General features: G+C 44.4%; 1 protein-coding gene across 1 annotated transcript in view; it reads left to right on the top strand.

Annotated features, from left to right (window-relative positions):
- Positions 1–18115, top strand: part of insrb (insulin receptor b) — a 109840-nt gene that overhangs the window by 2308 nt on the left and 89417 nt on the right. The window lies entirely within an intron of this gene.

An 18115-nucleotide genomic window follows, 5' to 3' on the forward strand; every position in this document is an offset into this window, starting at 1 on the left:
AACATTTTCATGAAAATATTTGAGAACCACTGGTTTAAATAATAATAGAGGAAAAAAAGCCTAAATAAGCAAGTACACCTTAGAAACAAGCCCAAATTAGCAAGTACACCTTAGAAACAAGCCCAAATAAGCAACTACACGTTAGAAACAAGCCCAAATAAACAACTACATTTAAGAAACAAGCCCCAAAAAACACAACCCGCACACTACCAACATTTACAAGGATAAAAACAAGCCCAAAGTCGCTTATAATAAGGGGACATGGCAACACTGCCTCTGATGGCTACTAGCAGCCAAGCAGCAACAACATACACACGCTATGTTAGCCAGGAACGTAAACAACACGTTTAGCCTCCGACGCTAACAAGTTCCCCAAAATCCCTATAAGTGGTGGATTAGCCTACATTTTACGACCCCAGCTCCGGCTTGGAAGCCTCTGTACTATACATTTTATTAACCGAGAAATGGCTTCTCCTTTATTGAGTTCAATCAATGAAATGATGTCAATTATTTCCCATGTTGAGTTGGACCTGGAATCAAAACAATATTTTTTTTTCCCGGCCATACTTTTGATACAGAGCCGAATAGATCATTATGATCACGTTATTATAACATAAGGATCATGTTATAATGTGTGTGTGTGTGTGTGTGTGTGTGTGTGTGTGTGTGTGTGTGTGTGTGTGTGTGTGTGTGTGTGTGTAGATAGATAGATAGATAGATATCTATCTATGTGACTGATGCCATTTAGCTCAAGTAATACATTACAACTACACAATCAACTATATAATGAAGTATACATTATATATAGATAATTATAGATAATAGATGATTTAGATAGATAGATAGTAAAGATAAATATGTATTCATAGTTTGTTGGTAACTTTCTTCTATCAGGGCTTTTAATAAAATAATGTCATGGGGAATGGATGAAAAATCAACATACTTTGTGACAGACAAATATATAATGAATATATAATGATCTTGGCTATAATATTAGACTGCTATGTAGTTGCCTTGAATTATCTTTATTTGGCTCAAGAAATGTGTTGGTGGAAACGGATGAAAATCTTTTTAGAAATTCCTTTTGGGGAAAAGTAAGCAATTGTACAGACCAGGCAGTGTATACGTTTCAACCTATTGTCTATACAGTTTGCCTTAGTCCTTATGCTTTTGTGCTGTGATGCTTAATTTAGAGGGTGTTACAAAGAGTTTCATGAACTGACTTCACAGGGAGCAAATTTATAGCTGTTGGCTCATTTGCTTTGCAGACAAAATAACATTTTCTGATGTAGTGGAAAACCACACATACACACAAACAAACAGTCAATATTTAAAGCTTCATTTGCCATTAATTACCGTTTAGCTTATTTTAAATGTCATTAATGATATTCCCATTTTGTTTTCTATTACTTAAAAATGGCTCCTGAGCCCGGGTTCAAAGGAAATGTTCTGACTGAGTATTTTACACAGGGCATGTATGCAGACAGAGGCCCCTGAAAGGGGGTCTTGTGAGACAGGACCACTGGTATCTCTCTCCTCTCTGTCTTTCTCTCTCAGAGGGAGTAAAGCACATGTCATTGGCTGGTTCTGGTTCCTGATTTACTCAATTCTCTGGGAAGTGACCATATTTGGCACTCAGAGACGTTTACGCCTGGGGGGCAAACAACAACCAAAATAGTTAGCATATTTCATTGTGAATTCATTGGCACACTGCCTGCTATCCCTACCTTAGCCATGGGAAAGGCAGAGTATCGATTTCCACACCTCTCTGTGGCTGTGATCTGCTGACTGCAGTCTGAAGAATGTAATAGTTATTTTTTTACAGGTGGTTATTAGTTGATTGGGTTGGTTTGTCATAGAAGGGTGGGGTGGGGGATGTGGACAGACGTCGCTATCAGGAAGCAGCTCTATGAAGTAACCGCTGAGCTGTCTTCTCCTGGGCTAACTAGCGAAAAACAAGTTGTGCAACTGAGAGCCTTGCCCCCTTCTTGTTCCTCTCAGGCTTGTGAGCACAGCTCTGCTGGAAGAGGTAGTGTGCATGCATGTGTATATATGTTTTCCAGGGCCTGTGTACTTTTTTCACCTACTCTTAACACAATACAATCCACAAATCCCCTGAAAGTTTTGTCATTCTTTGGGACAGTTCAAATTAACAAACTCTTCTACGTATGAAGGCTGTGTCTTCAAGAATAGTTGTGAAGTCCTTATGATGCCTGCTAATGGAATATGTTAAAGTAGAGAGCCACAGCAGGAGAAAAGGTAGACTATAAAAAAAATCCTGTCCTGTTTGTGTGTGTATCTCTCTGTGGCCTATTTGGAATCCACAGGCACCCTTCACTGAAGCGCACAGTGGCATTTTCCCACAATCCTGTGCGTTGTGTGGAATGTGTTTGAAGTGGCCCACCCTGTAGGTGCCTGTGTGTGTGTGTGTGTGTGTGTGTGTGTGTACTAGTGTACCGACCAACCAACCAACTAGGCCCTATATTTGCCTCGCCTCTTGGCTACTGACCTGCCGTCTTCCGGGCCACAATTTATTTTTTGTGAGTTTGTGTGACTGTCCTTCCGTCTGTCAATTGGAGGCAGGTAACCAAACATGAATAGTGTCTCCCATGGCGGTAGGCTCCTGGGTGGGCAGCGTTCATCTAACACTGTTCCATGTGCCCTCTGAGTGGCCTCTTCTCTCTCTTTGCCTTATACACCCAGTTAATTGAATTGCATAACCTGTCCGCTAGCCTACTACAAAATAATAAAACTCACTGGATGGTGTGCTTTTTACCACAGAACAAACTTGAGGCTGCACGGTGAATGTTGTGGGACATAACAATGTTCACTCTTACCAGTCAAAAGGACTGGATGTGTAATGAGAGTAAACAGGTTGAGGATAGAAAGGTTGGCTAACTTGGCTTATGCAAGATTTCCCTCCCCATGCAGTGGCTTTCACTAGGATTTATGGTAGAATACATATGAAACACTTAAAAAGCTGAAGATGTAAACGTGCTAGTGTTTTACAACTAAACAAAAGCACCCCATCTTTCAAGGAGTAAAGTAGGTAGCAGATACTTACGATTGGTCATTTGCTCGTTTTATCAGTTTTTCTTCATTTTGAATGTCAGTATAATTATGTTTGATAAGCTACCTGCTAAATTCTGCCCTGCACAATATAGACCCACCACTGGCTACGTGTTGCCATTGTGTATTTGCACGGTCCGTGTCCACAGACAATGGAAGAGGTCATGAACTGAGGCTCCGCTGGGTGACCAAGTGATATCCAGGAAGGCTGTATGTACTAGTAAAGGAAGTTAACTGTTTGGGTGCGTTTCCTAAGTGCTTCCTCCTCTGGCCTTATCTCTCCGAGTACCCTTTTCAACTTCTCTCTGCCTGCCGTTGCAGTTTTTAATCTTCCTTGTACGTGTGTGTTGTATGTTCTAAGCAGTCTTTCCTGCAGCACTCTGTGTCCAATAGTGATACGACCGTTATGATGAAAAACACAACCTGGCCTTTGACCCCCCCCCACAGTACTTCGCTGTTTGATTATCTTACAAAGCAATGACATCCTTGTGATACTCCTCCCAATGTTTATTACTTTTGACAACACTTTCTTTTGTTGTTGAAATAACGGAAAGCCAGAATCTTTTTTGTTATTGAGCGTAAGCTTTCAGACATACAGTCTCTTAATGCGAGTGAAAGTGACTGACTGGATGGAATATTTGCTGCAGTTTGTGTTTTTAATCTGGAGCTTAGCTGATGCCCTCCTCCCGGACTCCCATTCCTAGATAGAGAACTATAGCTGTTTATATAAGCCTGCTCACTGCACAGAAATGCAGGGAGGGACAACAGGAGAAAACACACACACACACACACACATGCACACGCATGCACACACGTACGCAGACACGCGCGTACCTACACACTATGCAGTTGCACAATGCTGGAACCATCTGATTTGATGGGCCTTGTTGCTGTTTGGATCTGCCCTATTTTAACTGTTGGTGACTTCACGCTGTAAAATCCAAGTTGAGCCGTCTCTGTAATGCTCGGATCAGTAAGGGGACTTGTGTTAGTGGAAGCACCCGTTGGCAGGCAAGAGCAGACAGCGGCTAAGGCGTAGAGATGGAGTTTACTTGGCTTGTTGTGTGTAGGACTTTGTTTTTGTGTGTGGCAGCCAGGGCCTGTCATTCTGGTAGAAGGCTGTATTGTCCCGTTGCCAGGAGGAAATCATACACTCAACCGTGGTGGTACCCTAGAAGTCATACACTCAAACGAATTTATGATGGTACCTTAGAAGTCCTACACTTAACTATGATGGTACCCTAGAAGTCATACTCTCAACTGTGATGGTACCCTAGAAGTCATACTCTCACTATTCATGCTATGATGGTACCCCAAAAACGCATTCAGCGACTCTGCCTTGACCTCTCAAATGAAATGTGTGTATCAGAGACATAGAAGAGAGCAAGTTCCTCATTACACCATGTAATATGCCTCCTAAAGTGCCCTTTATGTGTAATAGAGGTGCATCACTGTGTGTGTGTGTGTGTGTGTGTGTGTGTGTGTGTGTGTGTGTGTGTGTGTGTGTGTGTGTGTGTGTGTGTGTGTGTGTGTGTGTGTGTGTGTGTGTGTGTGTGTGTGTGTGTGTGTGTGTGTGTGTGTGTGTGTGTGGGCAAAGCAAGTGCAACACTTGTTTCTGTCAGCACCTGTTTGTATGTATCTGTATACAAGCTTGCCTCTGTGTGTGTCTGTGTGTACGACTACGTGTGTTGTGTATTGGGACTGGATGTAACTGAACCTGATGAGTATTTTGAGGTCTGTCATGTGACTGTGGAGTCGCCCTATGACACACAGCCCAGTCAGTCTACCAGTAGTTAATCACTACTAGACTAAAACACGCACACGCGCACACATATAGATCACTGCTTGGGGAGAGGACTTGATTGATTTAGCCTTGAAATAAAGGAGCATGGTTCCATGTGAAGTGTATGACTTGTAAAATTGATCATGGGTATTGCTAGCCAGAGTAAAAGTCATATCATTCTCACTGTAATAATGTCTATAGACCTATGGTAGCAAAAAAACACATAACAGTTGACATTTATCTCATCTGACTAATAAGATTTGATTTGACAATATAAAAGTTGTGTGGTAATGGCAAACTAATGGTCAAAAGTCATAATGACATGATGTATTAAAATAAGTTTGTGAAAAATCGTTCTTTTCTGTACGCTTTTGTAAGTTGAAGCCAAGCAATCAGTTAGTCCCATTGCAATCATACACACCATAATGTATGTGAAGTTATAATGTGTCACCCAGACAGAAGACTAGAGCTAAATCTAGCCAGGGTGGTCTGGAAGTTTGGTCAGCCTCTCACGTAACCTGAAGGTGGCAAGTTTGACCCCTGCAACAGGTAATGTGTCCCATCGCCAGCCATGAGTTTTGTTAAAGTGGTCTGGTCTTTAAAACGTGATACTGCACCCCTATCTGCTCGCTCACTGTAAATCCGTTTGAATAATGGTGTCAGCTCAATGTCCCAAAACACAATGATGCTCCTCCCAGCGTAGCCCGGTTGAATTAAATGAGGGAGATTGCTTGGCTTTCTGTTTTTTTTCTCCTTTGTTGATATCTCCTACCCTCTGTATGCGTCAGATGATGGACAGATCACCCTCTGCAGTCGGGTGAGAGATGCGCAGAGCAAAAAAGCATTGCTCAGAATCAATAGCCTGATGGGTGTTCTTTTATTTTTTTACTAACTCATTGAGTGAATTTGATGTGCAGCGCTGTAATTAAATGGATGGATCAGATTGGACAATGACTATGTGTTTAGTGTGTTTATCTCATTATATTAAATTGGAGCCGTGCTACCATTTGAAGAGAAAGATATAAGTTTAGTAGATCCGTGGAGTTCTCTGAGTCTAGCTCCTAAAATGGAGCTTGTTTCAACCTGGCGGTCTGCGAAAGGTTCACTTTTAATATGGACTTGAGTTGTGAAAACATCTTGAGCAATAGTAGTGCCATTTCCCTTAGGCTGTTGTTGGTTTGATTTGATTGATTTTGATTAAGTCTCATTAATCACAGAGGGGCTTAACATTAATCCAATGTGTTCCTAATGGATATGAGGAGTTGAGCCAGTAAAAAATTATGTACAGTTTCCCAAGAAAATGACATTGCTGTTTTGTGTTTACAGTTGGGATGCAAATTCTGTGTTTGCCTGCCATGTAAAGTCTGTGTGTTTATAGCGAGGCAGCTGAATGATCCTTCGTTGTATGACAGTGCCGCGTGGCAAACACAGCTAATCTACAAGCCCACAACACATTGCATCAGCTCCCGTGTGGATCGGCTCCCAATCGGCTCTGCAATTTGATGAAGTAAAGCGTTGAGGGGACTTCTCTGTGCCTCTCAGATCAATAGCTGATCTCGCGAGACCAGCTGACGTTTAAGGTTACATGCGCCCAGAGTCTTGTGAGAACTCGCACAGTAGATTATTTTAATTAAATTGTTTTCATTTTCATTGTCGAACATTCTTTTATTTTTAGGAAGGGAATATTCAAATATGGAATACTCGTTGACACTATATGTGTGTGTGTGTGTGTGTGTGTGTGTGTGTGTGTGTGTGTGTGTGTGTGTGTGTGTGTGTGTGTGTGTGTGTGTGTGTGTGTGTGTGTGTGTGTGTGTGTGTGTGTGTGTGTGTGTGTGTGCATGTGTGCATGCATGCGCGTCCACACACACACACACACACACACACACACACACACACACACACACACACACACACACACACACACACACACACACACACACACACACACACACACACACACACACACACACACACGCGCACACGCACACACATGTATACGTATGCAAATATATATATATATATATATACATACATACAGTACATACATGTGTATGCATGCATCCACAGTATATATGGAGTAACTGGCTCAAACTGTGAGAGAACAATGTATGTCCGCATGTCTTGATATTACAGCTTTGTGTCAATGTGAAGTAACAAGCTTAAACTGGAGACTGTGTGTGTGAGTGAGAGAGAGTGTGCTCGTGTCAGTGTGTTACTGAGTGTACCCGTGAGACAGACTCTGTCTGGGTATTGCAGCTTTCCTTTCCCTCTCTTAGGCTGTTATTCATTCGCTCTCTGACTCTCATTTCTCTCTCTCTCTCTCTCTCTCTCTCTCTCTCTCTCTCTGTCCACAGAGGCACCCCCCTATCTCCCTCTCTCCCTGCCTGCTATCCCTCTCTCTTTCCCTGCCTGCTATCCTTTCCTGCTCTCTGCGTTTTTTCATTGGGGGTGAGAGGGTTCACTCTCATCCACTGATTTGTTTTTCTCACACTGCAGATGCACACTGCCTGCAGACTTGTCTTCCATATACACACATGCACCTGCTAATTCCTCTCTGTATGGGGTGGGAAAGCCTCTTTCATACACCTTTTTATAGGTGTGAATTCCAGTCTGTTTGACACCTCTTCCACGGCGCGTCCTTGTTTTTGTATATTCTGCTTTTTATTAGACTCGCTCCAGCTGGGCGTAAGTGATGATGCTTAGCATGTACACCTGCACATCATGAACAACAGCACCCAGTCACATGGACTCCTCATTATGCTGCGCTGAGTAGGCGTGTGTGTGTTTGTGTGTGTGGGTGCTCGTGCTCAGGGAGGGGAGGGGTTGTAGTAAAGGAGGAGCCTCTTGTGTTTTTGTACGATGACCCAGCCTGAGATGGTTACTATGGTGACGGTACTAGCTGTACTATCACAGCCCCCCCGCATTCAGCATTCAACACTCAACACGCTTGTTTTGTCTTGAGAAATAGCTAGGCCTACTTAGCAAGCATACAGTTTAAACGTTACCCTGATTAGCTGTGATGACAAGTACCCATGAGAAGAAATCCAGCGTTGCTTTTTTGTTGTCTTTATGTCTATTACGGAACATGTACAAAAGCACAAGATTACAATCATATCCCCGTCTCTGTATATACTGTATATAAAATAGCAATGTTACTTACAGTTACTGACGGCTTTACTTTTGACATTTTAATTGATAATGCACACTATGATGATTTGAAATGTAAAATCTCAGAGGTGATTCTTAAAACATAATCAATGCATGAAGCTCTATGCAGTATAATTAAAACTGCATAAGAGTGTTTAAGATCAATATGGAATTTGCAGTATATAGACCAGTATGAAACTGCGACAGTTTACAACTGGAGGCTTTAAGGAATTACATGGAAAAAATACCTGGCAACGAACGGTTGTTAAGTTGTTTGTATTGGTACATATTGCTATACATAGTGTAGTGTAGCAAGTGTTATGCATTATTATATTTGCGATTTGTGTTATAAATAATAGCCTAATCTTCAGTTATCAAGTTATCTATTTGAGTCCAACACATTTATTAAACACCACCAAAAAGAAACAAATGCAGTTAAGATAGAGGTTAGTAGCAGCCTCGTAGCTCGTTAGCCTCATACTTCTAGTGTTGAACTACCACTCCACCAGAGACTCTCAGGGGGCTGTATATGACGAGCATTGGATGATGGAGTTTACCTCTTAAGCAGCATATACTTGAAGCGCCACTAAGCCAGTGCTTCTCAAAGGGAATCTGTTGGGTTGGAAATGAGGGCTCACATCTCCCCCACGTGCGCCTCAGCATCAACACAACAGCAGGTACAGAGTGAGAAAGAAAGCGCCGCAGTATAGACGAGTGTTATATACAGACAGCACTTCTTCCTCACTTCTCTCCCGCCTGCACTGATCCGTGTCCACTGCAATGTGCTCGGCTCTTGTGTGCGCGTTCACGCCCATTCGTATGTGAGCAGTGCGGAGTTTCTCTCTTTTTTTCACCGTTTCCCCTTTGTACGTCGTATACATGTCTGTACATGTGTGAGTGCACTGCATGCATGCTTTTATGTTTGCGCTTCTGTGCAGCGGCAGTTTTTCAGAAACGAGTCCAACATCCTGCACCATGCCAGCCATCGCTGCCAAGTCATCGTGTCGGGTTTGGCGTAGCGCCAGCCGGCGGACTCTGACCATGCCTCGCAAACGGCACTGGCCAAGCAGTAAATCTCATCATTTAATTATATAAAGTAGTCTTGTATGGCTTTAGTTATGCCATTTGATTACTGATGTGTTGTGTGTGTGTGTGTGTGTATGTGTGTGTGCACCCCTTGTGCTCTGTTGTGCCTGTAACAGCACTCAACTTTTCTCAGAGTACCTCGCCACACTTCTAGACAAGCTAAGCTAAGCACGTTGTAGGTAGCAGACCAGAAGAGTCTCTCTCTGTCTGTGTATGGTAGGGCTGGTCGCCCTTGGTCAAGAGAGTGAGAGAAAGAGGAGAAGAGCAAATCAAGAGAGAGTGACACTGGTGGAGAACGGAGAGACCTGAGAGAGTGTATCTAGTTTATGGTTTATGTGCTCGCCTCACATATTCCCACGTTTACTTACAGTCAAGCGGTCTCATATTGAGTTGTGCTATGCTGCAAAATGACAAGAGTAATGAATGGTAGTCATTTTACAATGCTGGAGCGGCAGTGGACCCCTCCACTCTGGGGACCCATCTGTCAGAGGCTAGGTAACAGTGAGTGATTTGTTAGCTGGGGGGGGGAGTTTGAACGTTGAAACAACGTCAGGACTCCATCCACTCCATACCTAGCATACCCACGGATATCCTATATGGAAAAACCAACAGGGAGGGGAGGGGGGGTGCTTTGAAAATCTTTATGAATCGACGGGGCGTCCCTTGGAAAAACAAGCAGCTGGGGGAATATTATCCCATAATCACAAACCTCATGTCTGAATGTTTTATTGTTGTGCAGGTTTTGTGATTAATAATGGCTTTATAAAAAGGATATAGCCTAAAGGTTTATCAGCATGGTGAATGCCAGAGAGAGAGAGAGAGCAGGGAGCTATTAAAATAACCAGATACAGTACATGTCCGCTGAAAATCTTGGGGATCAATATGTTTGCTGTTTTCCTAATGGTGTGAGAGTTACAGGGCGTGTGTATGTGCACGATTTTTCCAACAGCAGTCAGGGAGAGCCGGTGGTCTACCAGTTCAGACAAACAGGCCATTAAACTCACCTGGCAGCCCCACCTTTCTGCATCACTCCATCTTCCCCTCTGTTTCTCCCTTTTCCCTCCATTCATCAAAACGGGTCCTCTGTCAACCCCCCCAGTTCTCTCCACTCAAACACCTCTTTCCTCTCTCCTCATTCTCTCCACATCTCAAATTCTGCCTCATTTTCTCCTTTCCATTGTCTCTCCCCACTCTTTTCCTTGTAGTCTTTCGCTTTCTCTCTCTCTCTCTCTTTCTCTCTCTCTTTCTCTCTCTCTCTCTCTCTCTCTCACGCACATGCACACACACATGCACAAGCACATCTGGAGTCTCATTTCACGGCAGTTAGAATCAAATTATTCTTTCCTCTGGGTCTTTTTTCTTCGTTTGCATCACATTTAGGATTCTAGGTGCTCCTGCAGCAATGCCATCAAATCAATAGGATCTAGGGATGAGCTCACTCGTCCATTCACCTGACCAGGCAGAGAGGGAACCCTGCCCTAACCAAAACCTGCAGGCACCAAGTGTCAAACATGATCATCTGATGAAGACCTGGTTTGCAGTCGAAACATTGTCCTAGTCTTTAATTAACTATTCTCCTGGAAGCTGACACACAGTTTACAGACTTATTTTTCTTCTTTCAAACATTATCATCTCCCCTCTATCATTTATTTATCTTTCTGTCACGCATGCCACCTTTTTTAGTTTAGGTTTCTTAGTTTTTTTTAACCATTAATTCTGAAAGGGTTTGCTGACTGACATGTGCTCTTTTTTATGTCTGCTCTTTCTGGCACATCACTACTCGTTCTCACATCCTCGCCTGTATTATCGCTCACTTCTCCTTATTTGCTCTGAATTCTAAGTTGTTACGACCAACAACGGCGGCATCTTTTTTTTTGCCGTTGACCCCCTACTGAAGCTGGTGTAGCAGTAGCTATGTGTAGCATGTGAGAGGTCAGACAGGTATACGTGCACAGGTAAGGTGGATGGTATTTGCCAGGCACAAAGAGACAACCAGTTGGAGCAGCAGCTGACGGCCAGCAGGCAGGCGTAGTTCGTCCTCCAGCTCCCATGCATAGCACTGGTTTGTGGGTCGCTGTGTCGGTGAGGCTCGGCCCTGCAGCTGCTGCCGTGTGGCTACAAGTCTAGAAGGGCAAGGCGGCCCGGGCTGCCCCCTTCTCAGGCTCAGGCTCACCACACCAAGACACCACAGTGCTCTCCGCTCACTAACGTGGGAAGATGAAAAGGAACATCAGATGTTTTATGTATTAGTCACTCGCTGTGCATTTGGTGTGTGTGTGTGTGTGTGTGTGTGTGTGTGTGTGTGTGTGTGTGTGTTTCTGTCTGCACTGTATCTTTGCCTCGCACCAGTCTGCAGTTGATTAGCTGCTCCCGTTTCATACTCTTCCCTCTGTTCCCAAACGCGTCGACTATGTCAGGAATGCTGTTTTCCCCCACCACGCTTTTTTACTTGTTTGGAGCACCACCTGGTTTAGCCGTTTTGTGAGCCGCAGCCAGAAGGTTGGTTGTTTTTTTTGTCTGTGTGATTTCCTTCACAGTAAAATCCTCAGGGTGGGTCCATTCGGTTACATTTGTACACTCTCAGAGTTACAAATGGACACATGAATACTGGGGATTTTTACTGTGTAGTACATTTCCAGACGGGGAATGCCCCCCCCCCTCCCCTCTGTTGTACAGTTGAAATCTCTGCCTCAAACTGACCGCTTTTGAATGGCAGAAGAATTTGGCTGGAGACTTGCTGTGAAGGAGCAGGAGACATGGCAATGCAAAGTTGTATTGTCAGCGTGAAATTGTTGGAATTTACTTGTGGATTACATTCAAAGCATTTCAAAGAGAGAGCACACATTTAGACCATATAGGGCGTGTCAAGAATACATGTGCATGAATGTTGTTTATTATAACGGGAAAAGCCTTTGGTTCCAGGATTCAGTGTATGGAATGCGTCACTCTCAAACGACCTCCATTCCAGAGAGGGTTATGGTGGTAAGAGGCTGCAGGCAGACACCACGTGAAACTGAAGAAAGGAGCTGCTATTGGAATGAGGAACTGGGCAGATTGGACAAACCTCAGATATGAAGACAATGGGGCTATCTTATCAACGACACAAAGGGACTTGGGCTTCGTGTTCTTGGCCTGTGTTTGGCGTTTGTGACCATGGAATGGGGGGGCTGGGGGGGTTTAGGTGTTGGCAGGATAAAGGTCAGAGGGTCCGGGCATGTATCCGGAAGTTGGTGTTACAGTTCCTCAAGGGGTAAAACCGGAGTGAAGAAGGGCATAAATAACATGTCCTCAAGATACTGTATATTCATCTCCTATCAGACTGGACTCCAAGGTCAAACCAGGCTTGGTTGGTATAATAAACAATACAGAGTCATTGTTTTGAAAACAAGTGACAATGACCCAGTCCCTCGCCCTCTTCCTCTCTCTCTCTCTTCCAAATTATGATCTGTCTGTGTCTTTGTTTTGTCCCTTCACCATGTCTCCCTCCATCCATCCTCTCCTCCTTTGCCGGGGGGGGGCTAAAGTCACCAGTGTTATCTGATTTAGCCCCCCCCTCTTTCTCCCTCTCTCTGTTTTGTTGGCCAACCATCTGACAGCTCAGGGCCTGTTGCCTTTCTCTCTTTGCTTCAATCTGCCATGGCCTGGCGCTATGCCATGTCCTGAAACAGGACCCAGCTCTATATAAATAGGCTGGACCAGCTCCCCTCACCATACTCTTCAATGGGAGTCTGAGGCAATGGAAGAACAGGTGCTATCCCCTTGCTCTCTCTCCCTCTCTCTCTCTCTCTCTCTCTCTCTCTCGCACCCCACCATTCTCTACGTTTATCTGACGTCCTTAAGTATGTGGCATACTACATGTGACCATTCAACATGAGGTCAGGCATGATGCACCTGTTAGCGCGGCTTGTCTCTCGCATCACATGCTCATAGTTCAATCAAAAGTAATTCAGTCAGAATAAGATTTTAGCATGCCACTCTCCTGGCTGGGGTTTCTACATAGCACCAAGGCTGTTTGGTGAGAGATTGTTTTTCAGATTTGGCTGTGCTGTTTAAATTTCTTTTCTTTTTTTTGTATGGCACACTGTGCTTATTTCCTCTCTCCAAACTGCCCTCCTCTGTCTCTCTTTTCCTGGCACTGGCACTATTATTTTGGTCTTCAACTCTCTTTGTGTTAGAGGTACAAGTTGGTACATGTTAATCAAAATGCCTCTCATGCAATTTCTCAGCGTCATTTTTCACTGCGGAAACCACAGCTTGGCAGTGGGCACCCAGGGAACTGGCTTTACTTCTCAGGACTTTCCACAGCTACAGTATATTAACAAACAAATGCATTTTCCACTGGCAGTCCACTTGGCAACGTGGCCCGCATATTTTCTCTCCCGGGGGTTTGTTTAGCGACTGAGCTGTCCACAAATCTATAATCAGCAGGATCACCTCATCGGGGGTAACGTAGTCTTAAGCTGATACAGAAGGGGGGGGGGGTTACTTCACATGGTCCAAAGTTAGCGTCCCACCTGGTTTCATGCGGGCCAGGTCTGGTTTCATGCTAAGCTAACTTGTGGCTCTGTTCCGCTACAGCGAGAGGCAGAGGCAGCTGTTCTCTGGTCTGTCACACATCGCTGTGGGGCCGGAGTGGCCTCCAGCCGCTCGCCTTCCAGAACCACCACTGTGCTCCACTTTCCCTGCTGCCAACCGGCACCGTCCCGTCGTCCGCACTGCTAGCATTGGTGGACGCGTATTAAATTCTCAACAGGGAACGCAACTCTAAAAATAAGAGAGGGATCCGTCTGAAATTGTAGCTACATTATGTTGGAGGCTGCAGCTGTGTATGTACCTTAACGGAATCGTGGCCTGAGAGGTCACCGTTTTACTGCTATGGCCCCGTTTACTTTTGTCGACTAATGCCGCGTGAGAACACTTTGCTGTATTCTCCCTCTTCAGTGAAAATTCAGTGTTCAGTAACTCGTTAAGGCAAGTGTAGGGATCATCATCTACGTAGTAGCTCAGGTCAGTGTTCATTTAACTCTGAGAGTGTACAATGAATACTGAGGATTGTTTGTGTTTGTGTGTGCGTGCATTAACCTGTCATTGGCTATCTTCAGTGTTTTGCTCCCAAAAGGTTCCATCTGCGTGCGAGAATCATATAATAATAATAATCTTATTATTTTGTAGCTATGGGGTACGGGCCTCTTCATCCGTCTCCTCTTCCTCTTGAGCTCTGGTCCTTTCTTCTTGGCCACGTTTGTTAATCTCACACAACCTGCCATGCCACCTCCTTCAGCCCCCCGCTTCCCATCTTCTCATTCCTGCTGCCAAATTAAGTGTCAAAAAGACATGAAAGGCGGGTGCTTGGCCCACATTTCTCCTATAGAGATCCACATTGCCGTACAGTACATTCCACTCTTGTTTAGTCCATTCTCTGGCCTCCCCTATATACAGCCCTCTCTCCCAGCCTCCTCCACGGCCTCATTAGCGACTGATTGGGTTGTTATTGTAATTAAGAGTTCTCGGACAGCCAGTGAGAGCACCAAGCTGTCTGCATATGGGTGGTCCTCAGTGGGTGGGGTGGGGATGGGGCTGGCCTGGCACGGTCATTGCCCATTTCCCCCCACCCCCCAAAAAACGTGCCCTCATCCCTTATGGTCTCAGTCTCCTGTTCTTTTTTTTTTGTGTCAGACATGAGACTCATAAACTCAGACTGAAGTTACCAGTCATCATTGGAAATCTAAATTTAGATTACAGTTCACTTGTCAATTTCCAATTACTCCATTTTTGATATTGAATATGATGAGTTTTATAACAAAGGACATGATTAATCAATTCACTTCCTGAATTGATTATTCCATTGTTCTGCTTTGTGTCCTGTCATGTCTGTTTGGACACAACCACATAGGTTTAGTCCAGGGTTCTTCAACGGGGGGTCCGGGACCCCCAGGGGGTCCTCAGAAATACTGCAGGGGGGCCACCAAATCTTTGTGTGACAGGATTTATTTATTTACATTTTTTACAATCCAAGAACCACTTGAACCCTCACATCCCTATTATGGTGGGATCATTAGCCGGAAATAGCCGATCTACAAGCTCACAACGTGTGGCAGATTTTCGGTTTGGTGCACAGGGAACCAAGTATCGAGCTAAAGGTCAAGTTTAGAAAGTATTGAGGGTTTAAGAGGTTAAATGTTTGAAAACACACCTTTAACGTGAATCTATCAGCTAAGGGGTCCTTGGGCCTGAAAAACGTTGAAGACCCTGTTAGGACTGCTAAGTATGCTAACTCCCTCCTCCCTCCCTAAATGTCTCAGCCTCCACACCTCTCCTTGTTAAATTCTGTTATCTGGCCTAGTAGCTAACCTTGCCCCCCTCCCTCCTGTGTGAAGTTGTGTGTATGTGGCCTGTCATGTAACAGTCGGCCATAGGGGCCTTCCATTCATGCATGTGATCACCAACCGTCCTGGAGGCCCCTTACGTCATCCTGGCTGGCTGGCTGGTTGGGCTCAAGTTACAAAGCCCCCCTTTCCAGTCCTCCTTTCCCCCCCTTCAGAATTGCCCTCCTCTTCCTTCCCCCTCTTCCAACTCTCTCTCCCTCCTGTTCACTCTCTCCTCCTTGCCCTCCTCTTTTGCCTCACCGTCTCTCCCTGCTCCTAAACCTGGGGAGAGGGGGAGGAGAGGTCTCATTGTTTTAAAGATACAGTGGGCCTCTGAACCAACCCCCCCCCCTTCTGCATAGCATTCTATCCCCACCCCCTTCATCTCATCCAGCCCTTTCTCCTGTTCCTTCCCTCCCTCTTCCCCATCTGCCCCCCATGGACCCTCTCCTCCTCACCTCCCCCTTTCCCTACCTCGCTCCTTCCTGTCAACCCAAAACAAGATTCCATTTTGTGGAGAAAGCTCCCAGCAGCACTAGACTTCCACCTCTCACAGCCCCGCCAGTGTGTTGAAGTGTCACTGACGCTCCTCCGTCATGGCTCACCGTAAACGTGTGTTTTCTCTGTTATCTCACCGTGAAAGGAGATACTAGAGTCTCACCATTTACTGTAATGCATTTCATTTCCTGTTTTTCTTCTTAAAAAAAGAAGAAGGTCCTTGCTTTGTTTTGTTTTGGTGAACAGGTTATCTTTACACCCTCTCTGTGACTTTTGAAAATCACTGTGGGGTGGGGGGGTGGGGGGGGGTGCCCCCCTGGTCTTTTTTAGTGTTGCGTAAGTAGATGTTATGTTGTCTATCTTGTTGCACAATAGGTGTCCGGTTTGTGCTGCAAGCTGTCAGTGAGTTGGTTGCCTTTAGGCATGCTTTAAGTGACCACATGATGAGACAGGTGGGGTGAGGAGGTATTGCTTTCTGTGTCTGTTCCGTTTTAAAGTGTGCGTGCGTGTGTGTGAGAAAGAGATGCTGTTTTACTATTTTGGCCCAAAAATATGTGGAGGGACTACTTTATAGATGATGTGTATCGTATCGTTTCCTCTTTGATTTGATTGCATCGTTGGTAGGGCTGGCCACGAAGCTAAATTATTTATTAGGGTTCGGAGGTTCATGTTTTTTTCTCAGAATAGTTTATTGTATTTATATATTTTTTATTTCCATCGTTATTTGTTAATGTCCGCTTCTCCATCTTTTTGTAAGTGTGTGTGTGTGTGTGTGTATTATATATATATATATATATATATATATATATATATATATATATATATATATATATATATATATATATATATATATATATATATATATATATAATATATTAATATATATATATATATTATCTATTATATATATATATACATCATTATTCTTTTTATATCCTGACCTGAACATTAAAGAGTACACTTGGAGCCATTTCGTATGTTTACAGGATACCCAGGAGGCTACACAAAGTATTTTTGTGTAGCCTTGTTTATGTAGCTTTATCTGATGAGCTGAATAACAGCTGAAATTGGATTCATTGTCTTTTTACAAGTTGGTTTTGGCTGGCGTGGCAAGGCTGGCTGCATACCGGCTTGTGCTGAGCTGAATAGCCTGTTTGTGTGTGAGCAAGAGAGAAACAGAAGCCCACTTGATTTACTGCATTCAGTGGTTTCGTTTTTTTGTCAAATTTGAGAAGCGAAAAGGACAAAGAAGTGTTACTCTTCCATCTCTGCAGTGTCTAGTGATGACGTTCAAGGACGGCTCACATTTTTTCACATACAACTGTGTTTGTGTGTATGTGTGCGTGCATATCTGTTGCCGTGTGAAATGAATATGAATCTGTGTTCGGAGCATATGTGCCCCATGTGCATACAGTGCATGAGGAGGTACTGCATGTTCTGCGTCATTCATAATAAACAAGGGGACTGGTTGAAGTATGGCCTCCTTGTGGGGACAGAAAGTCATCATTCAAGAGCGTGAAGTCAGGGATTGGTCACTTCCCTTCCCTTTCCTCTTCCTCCCTCCTATCCTCGGGACTGTCTGAGATAATTGATTGGCTCTGAGGCCAAGAGGAAATATACTCTGCTGACTATGTGTGAGAACAACACAGCCCCAGAGGTCCCACCACCAAGTGATATGCCACCAGGACCTGGGGAGGGGGTGTGTGTGTGCGTGTGTGTGTGTATGTGTGTGTGTGTGTGTGTGTGTGTGTTGTTCAGTTTCTCTCTTTAGTAGTAGAGGTCAGCACCTGAAGAGGGAACACTGACCCCCAGAACAGTGCAAAGGGCCGCCTTCACTTAACCCCTTGAGGCACCACTCGGAATTTAGGTTTATAGTTTCCTTAGCTGCATTTCAATGTTTTGACTCATACAGAAGGAATTATTTTTGTTGGCAGCGACGTGAGCTTGAGGTTCACAACCAAGTAACGTGACTGGATTTAATAGTGAACCCCCCTAATATGATCAGTGTTAGGTTCTTGGCGTGACCTTACCCAGCCATGTGCTGCAGAAGCCTGATGTCATTTCCACAGAGACCCATCAGAAGTCGGAGAGGCGCTCCTTTTAGCTGTGCTCTGCCATGACCACCCACCAGTATGCAGACTCAACGCATCGTAAATCCATTCTAAAC

The sequence above is a fragment of the Gymnoscopelus microlampas genome (genome assembly GCF_963454915.1).
Source record: "Gymnoscopelus microlampas genome assembly, chromosome: 9".
In the NCBI taxonomy this organism is placed as follows: Eukaryota; Metazoa; Chordata; class Actinopteri; order Myctophiformes; family Myctophidae; genus Gymnoscopelus; species Gymnoscopelus microlampas.